At 36.7% G+C, this 13537-nt stretch overlaps 1 protein-coding gene across 2 annotated transcripts in view; it reads right to left on the bottom strand.

Moving 5' to 3' along the window:
- Positions 1 to 13537, bottom strand: part of NR6A1 (nuclear receptor subfamily 6 group A member 1) — a 211265-nt gene that overhangs the window by 162565 nt on the left and 35163 nt on the right. The gene's annotated exons all lie outside the window — the stretch shown is intronic.

Consider the following 13537-nt stretch of genomic DNA (forward strand, 5'->3'; position numbering starts at 1 on the left):
TGAAGCCTAGCAATAACCTTGGTTTTCTGTTCTATTTAACTATGGGTTTTACAAGCATTGTTTTCTTCTATTTTTCTGTCTGATTCCTTGCTCTTAGTTCTTCTGTTAGGGCCTGTTGCCACCTACTGGACTACATAGGACAAAACACCAATGGATTATCACAGATTCTCAACGCTGTGCTTCCAAAAAATATCACTAGATGGAGACTTCAAACTTTAAGTAGAAGGAGAGCTCCTAAACTTACCCAGAAAACCAGTTGGTTTGGCTATACAAAAAAACTAACACAGGTTCACACAAATAAAACAAAAAAATATATATCCAAAATAATGAGTTAAATAAAAATAAAAATCTTCTGGACACAGTATGGCACGGAAGTTAAGAATATAGGCTTTGACTATTATAAACATATCCAGAAAAAAATTTACCAAGTTTAATTCAGCAATATATAAAAAATAATAATATGGGGCCGGCCCAGTGGCTCAGTCGGTTAGAGCTCCACGCTCCTAACTCCAAAGGCTGCCGGTTCAATTCCCACATGGGCCAGTGGGCTCTCAACCACAAGGTTGCCAGTTCAATTCCTCGAGTCCCGCAAGGGGTGGTGGGCTGCGCCCCCTGCAACTAGCAATGGCACCTGGACCTGGAGCTGAGCTGCGCCCTCCACAACTAAGATTAAAAAGACAACAACTTGACTTGGAAAAAAAAGTCCTGGAAGTACACACTGTTCCCCAATAAAGTCCTATTCCCCTTCCCCAATAAAATCTTTTAAAAAAACAAAATAAAATAATAATACATCATGACCCTATCAGGCTATCCCAGAATTGCAAGGCTGGTTCAATTTTCAAACATCAACCAGTGTAATTCACCATATTAACATTCTATCTAAATACATGCAAAAGTAGGATTTGAAAATTTTGACACCATTCATTATAAAAAACAAAAACCCTTAGCAAACTAGAAATACAAGAGCACTTCAACTTCCACAAGCTGATAAAGGGCATCTACAAATAACACATAGCTTCCTGATTTCAAAACTTGTTACAAAGCTACTGTAATCAAAACAGTACGGTACTGGAAAGACAAACATACAGACAAATGGAACAGAACAGAGAACCCTGAAATAAACCCTCACATATGTAGTCAATGATTTTCAACAAGGTTGCCAACACGATTCAATGGGGGAAGGACAATCTTTTCAACAAACAGTAACGGCAAAACTGAATGTTCATAGGCAATAGAACAAATGTGGACCTTATCTTACACCACACATAAAAAAAATTACCTCAAATTAGATAAACACCTTTAGAGGAAAACGTAGAGTAAAAGCTTCATGACATTGGATTTGGCAATGTTTTCTTGGATATAACACCAAAGCCTCAGGCAACAACAACAAAAAAACTGTACTACATTAAAATTAATAACTTCTGTGTATAAAACAACACAATCACCAGAGTGAAAAGGCAATCCAGGGAATGTGAGAAAATATTTGCAAATCATATATGTGAAAAGGAGTTAATATCCAGAATATACAAACAACTCTCACAACTAAAAAGAAAGACATTAAAAATGGGTAAGACTGAAACAGGCATTTCTCCAAAGATATACAAATGGCCGGTAAGCACATGAAAAGATGTTTCACATCATTCCTCATTAGGGAAATGCAAATTGAAACTCCAATGAAGTACAACCTCACACCTACTAGGATGACTACTATCAAAAACACAGAAAACAAATATTGGTAAGGAGGCAGAAAAATTAAAACCCTTGCGCATTGTTAGAGGGAATGTAAAATGGTGCAGCCAGTGGAAAACAGTATGGTGGTTCCTCAAAAAATTAAAAATAGAATTACCATATGATCCAGCAATTCCAGTTCTAGGGATATACCCAAAAGAATTAAAAATAAAAACTTGAAGAAATATTTGTACACTCATATTCATAGTAGCGTTAATAACAATAGCCAAAAGATATAAGCAACCCAAGTGTCCATCAACAAATGAGTAGATAGACACAATGTCATAAATACATACAATGAAATATTCTTCACCCTTAAAAATAAAGGAAATTCTGACACATGCTACAACATGGGTGAACCTTGAAAACATTATGCTAAGTAAAACAAGCCAGGCACAAAAGGACAAACACTGTGAATCCACTGATACGAGATACCTAGGGTAGTCAAATTCACAGAGACAGAAAGATAATGGTGGCTGCCAGAGTCTGGGGGAATGGGCACATATTGTTAAATGGGTACAGAGTTTCAGTTTTGCAAGATGAAGAGTTCTGTGGATGGACGGTGGTGTAGTTGTACAAAACTATGAATGTACTTAATGGCACTAAACTGAACACTTAAAATGGTTAAGACGGTAACATTACATTACATGTATTTTATAATAATTTTTTAAAATAAAAGGAGAAAAAAAAACCTATAGCTAATATCATACTTGAGAATGAAATATTGGACTCTTTCCCCCTAATATCAAAAACAAGACAAGAATGTCATTCTCACCAATTTTATCTACTATTGGACTGGAAATCTTACCCAAAGCAATAAGGTAAGAAAAACAAACAAAAGTCATAAACATCAAAAAGGAAGAAGTAAAATTTTCTTTATTCACAGATGTATACATAAAGTCTCAAGAAATTTATTTTTAAAAGTTACTTGAACCAGTAAACAAATTTGACAATGTTGTACAATACAAACTCAATATATAAAAATCAATTGCATTTCTATATACTAGCAATAATTAAAAAATAAAATTTTAAAATAATACCATTTACTCTAGCAGTTCTAAATATGGAATCCATAGATTACAAGGCTCAATCCTGAAATGACAACTCTCCCCAAATTGATAATATCAATGCAATCCAATCAAAATTTCAGCAGGCTATTTTTTTTTTTAATTTTGACAAGCTGATTTAAATTTTTATTTTTTTAACTTTTATTTAAGTATGTTGTTCCAGGACCCAACAGCTCCAAGTCAAGTAGTTGTTTCAATCTAGTTGTGGAGGGCGCGGCTCACAGTGGCTCATGCGGGGATCGAACCAGCAACCTTGTTGTTAAGAGCACTGCGCTCTAACCGAACTGAGCTAACCAGCGGCCCCTCTAAAATTTTTAATAAAACCAAAGACCTGGAATAGCCAAAATCACCAAAAGAACTTTGAAAAAAATGAAGTTGGAAGACTAACACTACTTGATTTCAAGATTTATTACAAAGCTGTAATACTCAAAACTGGTGGAAAAATAGGTTAATGGAAAAGAATACAGAGTCTATAAAATAGACTCACACATATAAAGATCAAATTATTTTTCAACAAGTGTATTAAAATTTCAATGAGGAAAATCTTTCAAAAAATGGAGTTGAAGGGGTGTGGCCGGTTAGCTCAGTTGGTTAGAGGGTGGTGCTAATAACACCAAGGTTGCCAGTTCAATCCCTACATGGGCCACTGTGAGCTGCAACCTCCTTTAAAAAAAAAAAAAAAAAAGAGGAGCTGAAACAAATGAATATTCATATGAAAAGACTTTGCTTCCCACCTCATACCAACAAAAAATTAATTTAAAACAGGTATAGACATAAATGAGAAAGCTAAAACCATAAAGTTTCTAGTAGAAAACAGAAGAATACCTTTGTAACTTCAGATTAGGCCAAGATTTCTTAGGGAGGACACAGAAAGCATTAATCACAAAAGAAAAAAATTAATAAATTGGACTTACATAAAAATGTAAAACTTCTGTTGATCAAAAAACACATGAGCAAAGTAGAACAGAAAGCCACAAATTGGTAGAAAACATTCACAACACATATATCTGATGAAGGACTTGTATCATTAATAAAAAATACCCACAACTCAATAACAGGACAGAGAACATTTGTTTCAAATAGTGAAAACTTTGAATAGACACTTCTAAAAGATACTATATGAATGGCCAATAAGAGCATGAAAAGGTAATCAACATAATTAGTCATCAGGGAAAAGCAAATTAAAACCACATCAGTCCCATTACATGCTTACTAGAATAACTAAAATTTAAAAGTTGACAACATCAGATGTTTGCAAGGATGTAGGACAACTGGAACTCAGACTCCTGGAACTGTAAAATGTATAAACAATTCAGCAATTTCATAAAAAGTTTAACATACATCTACAATATGACCTAACAACTCCTAGATATACTCGTATGTATAAGAAAAATAAAAACATATATCCACAAAAACCTTGTACAAAAATTTTCATAGCTGCTTTATTCATAATAGCCAAAAACTATAAACAACACAGGTATCAACAGGTAAATAAACTGTGATATAGTCAATGAAATAATATTCAGAAATAAAAATAAACTATTAACACCTGCAACAACATGGATGAGTCTCAAACATTATGCTAAAAATGCTAGACACAAAAGAGCACATGTGAGGCGGACTGGTGGCTCAGTTGGTTAGAGCATGAGTTCTGGGCAACGGAGCTGCCAGTTCAATTCCCACATGGGCCGGCGAGCTGCGCCCTCCCCAACTAGAATGAAGTCAATGAGCTGCTGCGTGGCCAGATGGCTCAGTCGGTTGGAGCACAGGCTCTCAACCACAAGGTTGCCGGTTCAACTCCCGCAAGGGCTGTGCCCCTTGCAATTAATGACAGGCAACTGGACCTGGAGCTGAGCTGCAGCCTCCACAACTAAGACTGAAAGGACAACAACTTGACTTGGAAAAGTCCTGGCAGTACACACTGTTCCCACAATAAAGTCCTGTTCCCTTTCCCCAATAAAATCTTCAAAAAAAGAGCACATGTTGTATGATTCCATTTACATAACATTTTAGAAGAGGCAAAATTAATCTATCATGACAGAAACCAGAAGTTATTGCTTCTTGGGGTAGAATAGGGGGATCAACTGAGAAAAAGCGTAAGGGAATTTTCTGAAGGGATGGCAATGTGCTGTATCTTGATGGAACATGGGTTACCATGGTGCATGCATTTGTGAAAACCAGTTGAACCTTACACTTATTATATGTGCATTTCACTGTATGTAAATCATACCATTATTTTAAAAAAGTAAAAAGTACACTGGCTTTGGAAACACACAGGCTCCAGCTCTGCCATTTACCAGCTGAGTGACCTTAGCCAAGTATTAAACTGTCAGTTTCCTCATTTGTGAAATGGGGAGAACAAGAGTTGACAACAACCTCATAGAGCTGCCAGAAAGAATAAATGAGATGTTTCAAAACCATTAACATAGTAAATGCTCACTAAATGTTAATAAAAAAGTGAGAAACCCTTCGTCATGTATTTTAGCAAGGGAGAAACATGTAGGAATGGCTACAGCAGCTAAGTGCTGGGCAATTCACATATATTACTTATTTTTTAAAACAGCCCTTAAAAAGGAATATTACTATTTTATGGATGAAGAAACTGAGCTTCACAGTTGCCTATGGTCACTCAGCAAGGAAGTGGCGAAGATGCAAATTCACTCATGCTTTTCCCACTGCACCACGCTATCTTCCACTAGGGTCACTGTCAGCAACATAACCCAGCAACTGCAGGAGAGCACAATTCATAACAGAAGCTAGTAGAGCTTCCTTTATTTTCAATAGTACAGCGGTGTCAAGCCTGACACTGAAAAGAAGGCAGATTCTGATAGCTTGATTAGTGAAGGGAGGCAGGGCTGCAAGGAGAAGCCTGAAAATGTTACTTGAGGTTTTGCCCTGTTCTTGGGCTTCAACATGGTTCCTGCTACTTGAGGACACTGATTCCCCTTCCTTAGAGTGATTTCAAGATAGAGAATTCTGAATGTAAAATCTTGATCTAAGTGGGAAGCTGGAGCCCAGGTGGCTCAATTTGGCAGAATAGCCTTGGAAACTTGGCAGCTGAAATGACAACCACAGATTTTTTTAAAAAGTACATTCTGACCTTTTTTCTTAATTTAAGAGCCTTGTTTAAAAAAAAAAAAAAATCGAAACACAAAAATAATGAAAGTTACCCTGTGATCCCATTTGCCCAACGATACCACTGTTAACAAACAGTTCAGTGTATCTTCTTCCAGACTAAAAAAATCTGACTTCTCCTTAATGATTCTATCATATTCCATTGCAGATAACAATCCATTTAACCAGTCCCCTATTAAACTTCTGAACTATTTCCTTTTTTTTTGCTATTATAAATTCTGAAAGAAGTATCTATGAAATATACGATTTTCGTACATGTTGCATACCTGTCATTTCTTATACGATAAAAACCTATGAATACCTATGAATATGTGTAAATTTCTAAATCTGCAATTTTAAATTTTAAACTGCTAAATCTGCAAAAATAAACCGCACATTTTCAATTTTGACAGATATTAGATTACACTCATAAGAGTTCCCATTGTCCCACATCTTCATCTGCATTAACAATTATTCTTTAATGCAGGAGATGCAAACTCAAATGCGTGACAAACAAATGGATGAAGGAGGCTATATAGGTTTATGATAAACCTGACAGCGTATGCTCACTTACAGAGGGCCGCCACTACTCTGTTCCAGCCAACAGCTGCCACGTAAAAATCCAGGCCCAGGGTTAGACCTTCCCATTTATCAAGGCCATAACCCAAAATTTTACGAAATTCTTGCAACTTTTAAAAGTTGGCAACTAATATGCTTTTATGTATTTGGGTAGTCAAACAAAAGACATCTATAGTCCAGACTACATTTAGCGCATGAAATTTTATGCTAACGTAAAAAAGATGTAACACTGTATTTTCACTTTGAACCTTATTATTCATGAAGTATACCTTTTCCCATGTATTTATTCAATTTTGGTCATTAGTGACTATTAGCACCCTTCAAAAAAGGTGCTTATCTTTTTTTCAGATTCACATCAACAACAAATACTGGACCAAAAAAAAAGATATGTAACTTCAGGTACAGAGGCTAAAGAGCAGTCTTCGTTTACCAACGTGTTCCCAAAAATGCATGATGACACATTTGGGAATGAAGTGCTATACTTTCCCCAGCATACATCCAGCACCACAAGACTTTTATTAGAGAAAATATTAATTTGTAAAATTCTGCATAACTTTAAAGAGGGTGGCTTTAGTAATCTAGGGTTTCCCTCCACTACTTGACTCATTTACCTAACACAGCAAATACTCTCTTTGGTGAGACATCAAAAAAGAGAAAAATTCCTACACATCCCCCTTGTTATCATATACTGAATTTCAACAACTACTTTCAGTCTTTTTTAAATGAAATGAAACATAGGTTTCCATGAATCTTCCTCTGCTCTCAAAATCCTACTGCAGTACTGCTCACACAGAAAGAACAATTTCAGCAACCTATCCAGCTTCAAAGTTTTCCCTCATTCCTTCTTAGTCGACCATTACAAATCTCCAGACCCAGATGTTCAGGCATTCCGTGCACCCACCAGAGATAATGGCAGAGATCCATGACTCTCCAAGGACCCAACAACAGCCTTTGAATGCAACTATCTTTTCATCAATTGTAAACAAGTCCTCGCTCTTGGCTCCATAGGGAGTCCCTACCAAGTCAGTATAAACTCTGAAATAGGGGCAGAGGTCAAGGGGATGAGAGAGCTCGGCCTAAGCTCTGGATCTCATGCCACCCCCATCCTGTTCAAAAGAATCCTTATCAGAAAGGAACTCCTCAACAAAAGGTCACATTCAGGAGACTTGATCTAGCAGTGATCCGGCAGATTCAGCTGAAGTTTTGGAAGCAGACTCTTGGAACGGTTATGACTGCAAAATACCTAAATCACTAACTGAATGTTGTGGAGGAACGGTGGCATAAAGGGAAAACAAGGGAGATCTGTGAACTTATCTTCATTTGTTTCAGGAAAGAAACAAATAGTGGATAAATCTTGAACTTGAGCCACAGAAGAAATCTCTTTGAGAACCTATTCCACAGTGAATTATTCTATTTTGTGTCCAAAATCATTCTAATATATGCAACGGTCCAAATGACACTTAGAAGTCTTTATTCTTCTGCACACAAAAAGCCCCTATTATGTATGTTAGAAATCATTATACTGCCTCAAACTCTTCCATTAGCTTTTGAGACCTGTCACAGTCAAGAGCACTAGAGACAGGATAGAAGATTAGTTACAAGAGAGCAGCTCTGAAGTCTCAGATACTTCTCCACTACATACTATGGGGGAGTCATTTACCCTCTCCAGGCCTCAGTGTTCTCATCTGTAAGATAGGGATAGTATCTTTTTAAACAAGTTTTTTGAGTGCTTAATGAAAAACACATATGAAGCATTTAGTGTTCAGTAAATTTGAACTATCATTATCACCATCATCATTATTATTTACTACAAACCACATATCATCAAGTTTTGTGTCTGACTTTCTAACTAAACCAGAGTCCCTTAGGGTTATGTCTTATCATGTTCCCCCGAAAATAAGACCTCACCGGAAAATAAGCCCTAGCATGATTTTTCCGGATGGCATCCCCTGAACATAAGCTCTAATGCATCTTTTGGAACAAAAACATAAGACCTGGTGTTATTTTCGGGGAAACAAGGTAGCTTGGCATACACATCAAAGAGGAAAAAGAGAAGTGGGGAAGAAAGGAAAGAACAATGGACTAAGTATTACAAAGTCAAATTTAAAATGAGGTAAATTTATGGGGGTGGCCGAATAGATCAGTTGGTTAGAACGTGGTGCTAATAAGACCAAGGTTGCCGGTTCAATCCCTGCATGGGCCACTGTGAGCTGCGCCCTCCTTAAAAATATATACATAAATAAATAATAAAATAAAACGAGATAAATTTATACGATATATTCTTCTCATTCCTACTAAATATATGCAGCGTGCCATGGCACATAAGGAATGCCCAATAAATCTTAATTTTCTTTCCTCCCTTGATCTCTAACACACAGCCTTAAGTTCATTCCCTTCAGACCACACCTGGGCTTATACGAACTGTTTTCTGAGATCAAAAATTGTGACATACATTTTAACAACTAGGAATGAACCCATTAGGACATGGTACAGAATACTGAAATTAGGATAGAACTTACAGTTACTTTCGCTGAGATGTATGTTTCTCTTTTGTAGCGTGAAGGATCCCCAAAAAGTGTCCTTGAGATCCCAGAATACTTGACAGATGAATACAAAGCCAAAGCAGGCCAGTGGAGTTAGGCTGTCTTACTCCACAGCTGGTTTTTGTCTCCTGTCCATCCCACCATCACCTATGTGGTGGGTATCTACCAGTATGGCAAGAGAGGACAAAGATTAATTTAACTTTCAACTTTCTTTAGAAATACTCATTTATCCAGGTCCTTGATCAGTAGAAAAATACATACATATACATACGTACATATTTTGAAGTCTAGGTCAGCAAGAATCTGAAGCCTACAGTGTTTTTAAAATGGTAATGGTCAGGTTTTTAATTGCACAATTTTTTTCCTCAGCATGCTCTCTATAAGGCCTGGCCACTGATCGACCAAAGAGAAAGTGCATAACCTGAGTATTTGTTTTCAATAAGCATAGGGTTAACGTCTTTAGTTTCCTAAGAGGTTAAATGGGTTGGCAGATGGTCATTTGGGAGGTTACCTGCTGCTGGTTGGGGGAAGGGGCCCAAAACATCCTAATGGTCAACCAGATGGCAAAAACCAGTCTTGACCAAACTGGTCAACAGTGTATGAGCTCTGCTCCTCGGAGAGAACTACGTACTTGAAGTAACTTACACCTGCTAACATCTGGAATGATTTATCTTTGTGTCACTAAGAAACACGGGCTAGTTTAATTGAATAAAGTGCAATTACAACAGCCCGTAAGTACAGAGAGACTGAGAATTTCAACGTTATGCTGCATAACCTAGACTAGCATACACTTAATAGTGTTTACCACTTGCTAAGAATTATTCTAAATACAACTATTACTTGATTTAATCCTCACAACAGCCCTGTAAAGTAGGAATAGCTTTTTATTGTCACCATTTTACAGATGGAAACACTGAGGCACAGAGAGGTTAAATAACTTAGCCAATCTAACCAGTACATGCTGTACACCTAATATAAAATAATATTGAATGTCAACTATAATTTCTTTAAAAAATAGTCACAGGGATGTATAGTACAGCAAAGGAATACAGTCAATATTGTAATAATTATGAACAGTATCAGATGGGCAATAGACTTACTGGGGTTATCATTTTGTGTAGTATATAAATGTCTAACAACTATGCTGTTTGCACACCTGAAGCTAACTAACTAAATAAGTAACTTGGGCAAGATTATAGCACTACTAAATAGAAGACAAGTAGAAACCAAGCAATCTTGAACCAGAGAACATGCTCTTAATTCTGAAGATTATTAGCTGATATAAAAAAACTAAATGGCTCAAGTGAAATGCAGACAAGAAAATTATATAAAAAACATGTTCACTGTGGCATTATTTATAATGTAGAAAAAGCTGGTAACAATCTAACTGCCTAATAATAGGACAATGATTGAATAAATCATGGTAAAGTTATTACAATGAAATATTGTAATGAAATCGTACCATTAAAAATATTTATGAAAAATGTTTCATGACTTGAGACAACGCTCTCAATGTAATGCTGAGGGGGCGGGAGGCAGGTAGAGAACAGGATACAAAATTGTGTACGTATTATATTTCCTATTTATTTATGTAAAAAAAATAAGTTCAGATGTAAACAGAAGGACATATTCTCAAATAAGAAACAATGGTTATTTCCAGGTGGTGGGATTAAGGGTGTTTGTATTTTCCTTTCAGTGTTTTCAACAATGAAACTGCATTGTCCTACTATCAGTTTAAACAAAGGCATTGTTTTTTCTTTTAATCAAGCTATACCAAGATCCTTAAGCAGATGATTAAAAAAACAGCTGAAAAGCTCTAACTGTCTGATTTCAAGTAGTTACTTTCCTTGAGATAATACCCTTTAAACATTAAACAACATAGTCAGCACATACTAAAAAGAATACTCACCTTCAACTTTGGAAACTGCATTAAAATGAGTATTTTCAAGTTTGGTCAATGTTTATTCTCTAATTATTTGTAGGATTATTTTACAAGAAGAAAAATGGATTTAACCATTTACAGGCCAAAAACTCAGGAATGGCTTTGCTGAAAGAGATAAGGGACAAAAGTTTGACTGCAGAAGAACAGCTGTTGCTAATCCTACTATTTACCCTTTGACCTTCTATCTGGCCAATGACTGAACAGTATCAATTGTTTTCCTGTATTATGTGCTGTTTACAATCCCTGAGAGGCATGAAAGGAATTAATAATTTAGCCTAGAAAGCTGACAGCCTTTATTGGGGAGCCCCTTGTCTGTGGGATAGTAATCAGAGCAAGTAACTGTCCTGAAGTCATAGGTCCCTTTACTGTTCCTGTTTTATAGCTTAATTGGCCCCCAGACATAAATCAATTATTTCTCCTGTTTTAAGCAACAATGACTTCTATTCTCTAACTTTCCTTGTGTCAAGCCAGTCCTTGTTCTCGAGTTTTACAACTACACGGTAAACACGATGGCTGAGGAAAAAACTCGAGGAGCAGGGCGGACTGGGGTTATTTGGAAACAGAAGCACAGAAAGGTTATGCTGTTTTGAACTTCTCTTGACCTTTGACTGCCCTTGTCCCTAGCTTATGCTAATGGGCAGGGTACAGAGATACTTCTTGTAGAAATGAACTTAGCCTGAACCTGTGCCGTAACATTGGACTCCAGGAAGCCCAGGAATCATAAGAAGGCAGCTAGAGCATGAACAGCTGCCCATATTCTAAACATGGCTACCCATCTGCGTTATCACAGAAAAGGCTTTAAAAAAAAAAAAAGGCCATTTGAAGTGGGCAAAGTCATTCCTTCCTCATACAGTTCCAACACATCCCACCTGTTATCCCAAACTTGCTGTCAACAACCACTGTGGGGCACAATGGGAAATCAGCAACAATGGTATTTCCTGTTCCAAAATAAGCAAGTATGAGTAGGCTTTCCCTATCAGGAATTCAGGGATTAGGGGAGACTCTAGGATCTCTGAATTCCAAAGATGCATCACAGAGAAATCCCTATTGTTCTCAATCTCATGTGCAAACAGTCATGAAGTATTAACATAGGAGATATCATTCCTTCCTCATCAGAAGCCAAGAAATTTGCAGTTATCAACAATAATCAATTTAACACACTATACACAGCCCATCTTAGATTTAAGGATTCCAATCACTCAGTAGGCGTGAGCATGCTCATTTGAACTGCAAGACTGGTTCAAATTAAAATGATAAAATTTTACTTCAGCTCATTTATTATTACAATGTCAGATCTTCATGTATTTCTTCAAAGAGAAAGAATAAAAATACTAACTTCACAAAGATAATACAGGGATTATTAAGAACATTAGCCACATAAGCTAAGTACAATTTTTAAAAGAAAAGTGATTTTTTTTTTAGGTGACTCCCATTCTGCACTGATACATAATATTGCGATTCAGTATTTGTTCATCCTCATGGAATGGCGAGGTCTGTAAAGTCATAGCCAGCTAGAGATTCTACGCAGAAACGTTAAATGGGTTAGGATCAGATGGCCCAGAAAGAAGAATCATTCAATAATAATCATCATGAGAATATCAGGGGCCTCTCCTAGAAGATGGGCATGAAGTATTTTCAATTGCTACTAAGTGCAGAAAAGAATGAGTTTGGTTACTATGTGCTAAATTAGAGGTTTAAAAAGCATTTTTCAAATAATTCCAGACAAGGAAATGTTTTCTAATAGACAGTTACTGCACGTGGGTAGGTCCTAGACTTGTTTATCTGTGTATCCCTGGAGGGTAGAAATGGGCGTGGAGCAGAGAGAACACTCAATATTTAACTGAGTTCTCAATTATCTGGCGTGTTTTATGTGTAGTTCTGTCTGAAAGATTACAAGACATCTCAATGTCCTTCCTAGCATATGTCCTTCCTAGGTTTCTAAGAAAGGACCATGACTCAGGAATGTATCTTTTCCTCCTCCCAAGTAAAGGCTATTCATTAGAGAAGGACAAAGAAAAAACTGTGTTCACTCATAGGTACTGGGATTTCGGGTGCTCGGGTGGGGTAAACTGAGCCTATACTACCTACAAAACTGATTCTGAACTTTCCAACTTCTAGACAGACAAATCTATTTCCCTGGTGTTTGGGAAGCATTTTGCCTCTCAATTAGGAAGCATTAGTTAAACAAACATAAATGTTTATACTATGAAGGTGTGTAGGGAAAATATGTGAGAAGGTCCACAATGTCAGAGAGCTGCTATTAGCAGGATGGTGAGAAGGTGAACTTTACCACTTACCTCAACAGCAGGGTGGTGACAAATAGCCAGCCCCGTGTTCCTAAAAAGTACCAGAACTAGAACAATAACTCTAAATCATCTCATGGATTCTCAATCCAAACTATTAATCAACTTTTTGGCATGACAGCAAAATAAAGTCTGTATACACTGGATAGTCCCACATCCTGTTTCTAATAGTTCTATCCATATCTGAGAATGATGTATGCCACATTTTGAGAGCACTGGAAACACAGATTATCTATGAGCAAGACTTACATAGTCCTAAGA

This window comes from Rhinolophus hipposideros (genome assembly GCF_964194185.1).
Source record: "Rhinolophus hipposideros genome assembly, chromosome: 11".
Lineage (NCBI taxonomy): Eukaryota > Metazoa > Chordata > Mammalia > Chiroptera > Rhinolophidae > Rhinolophus > Rhinolophus hipposideros.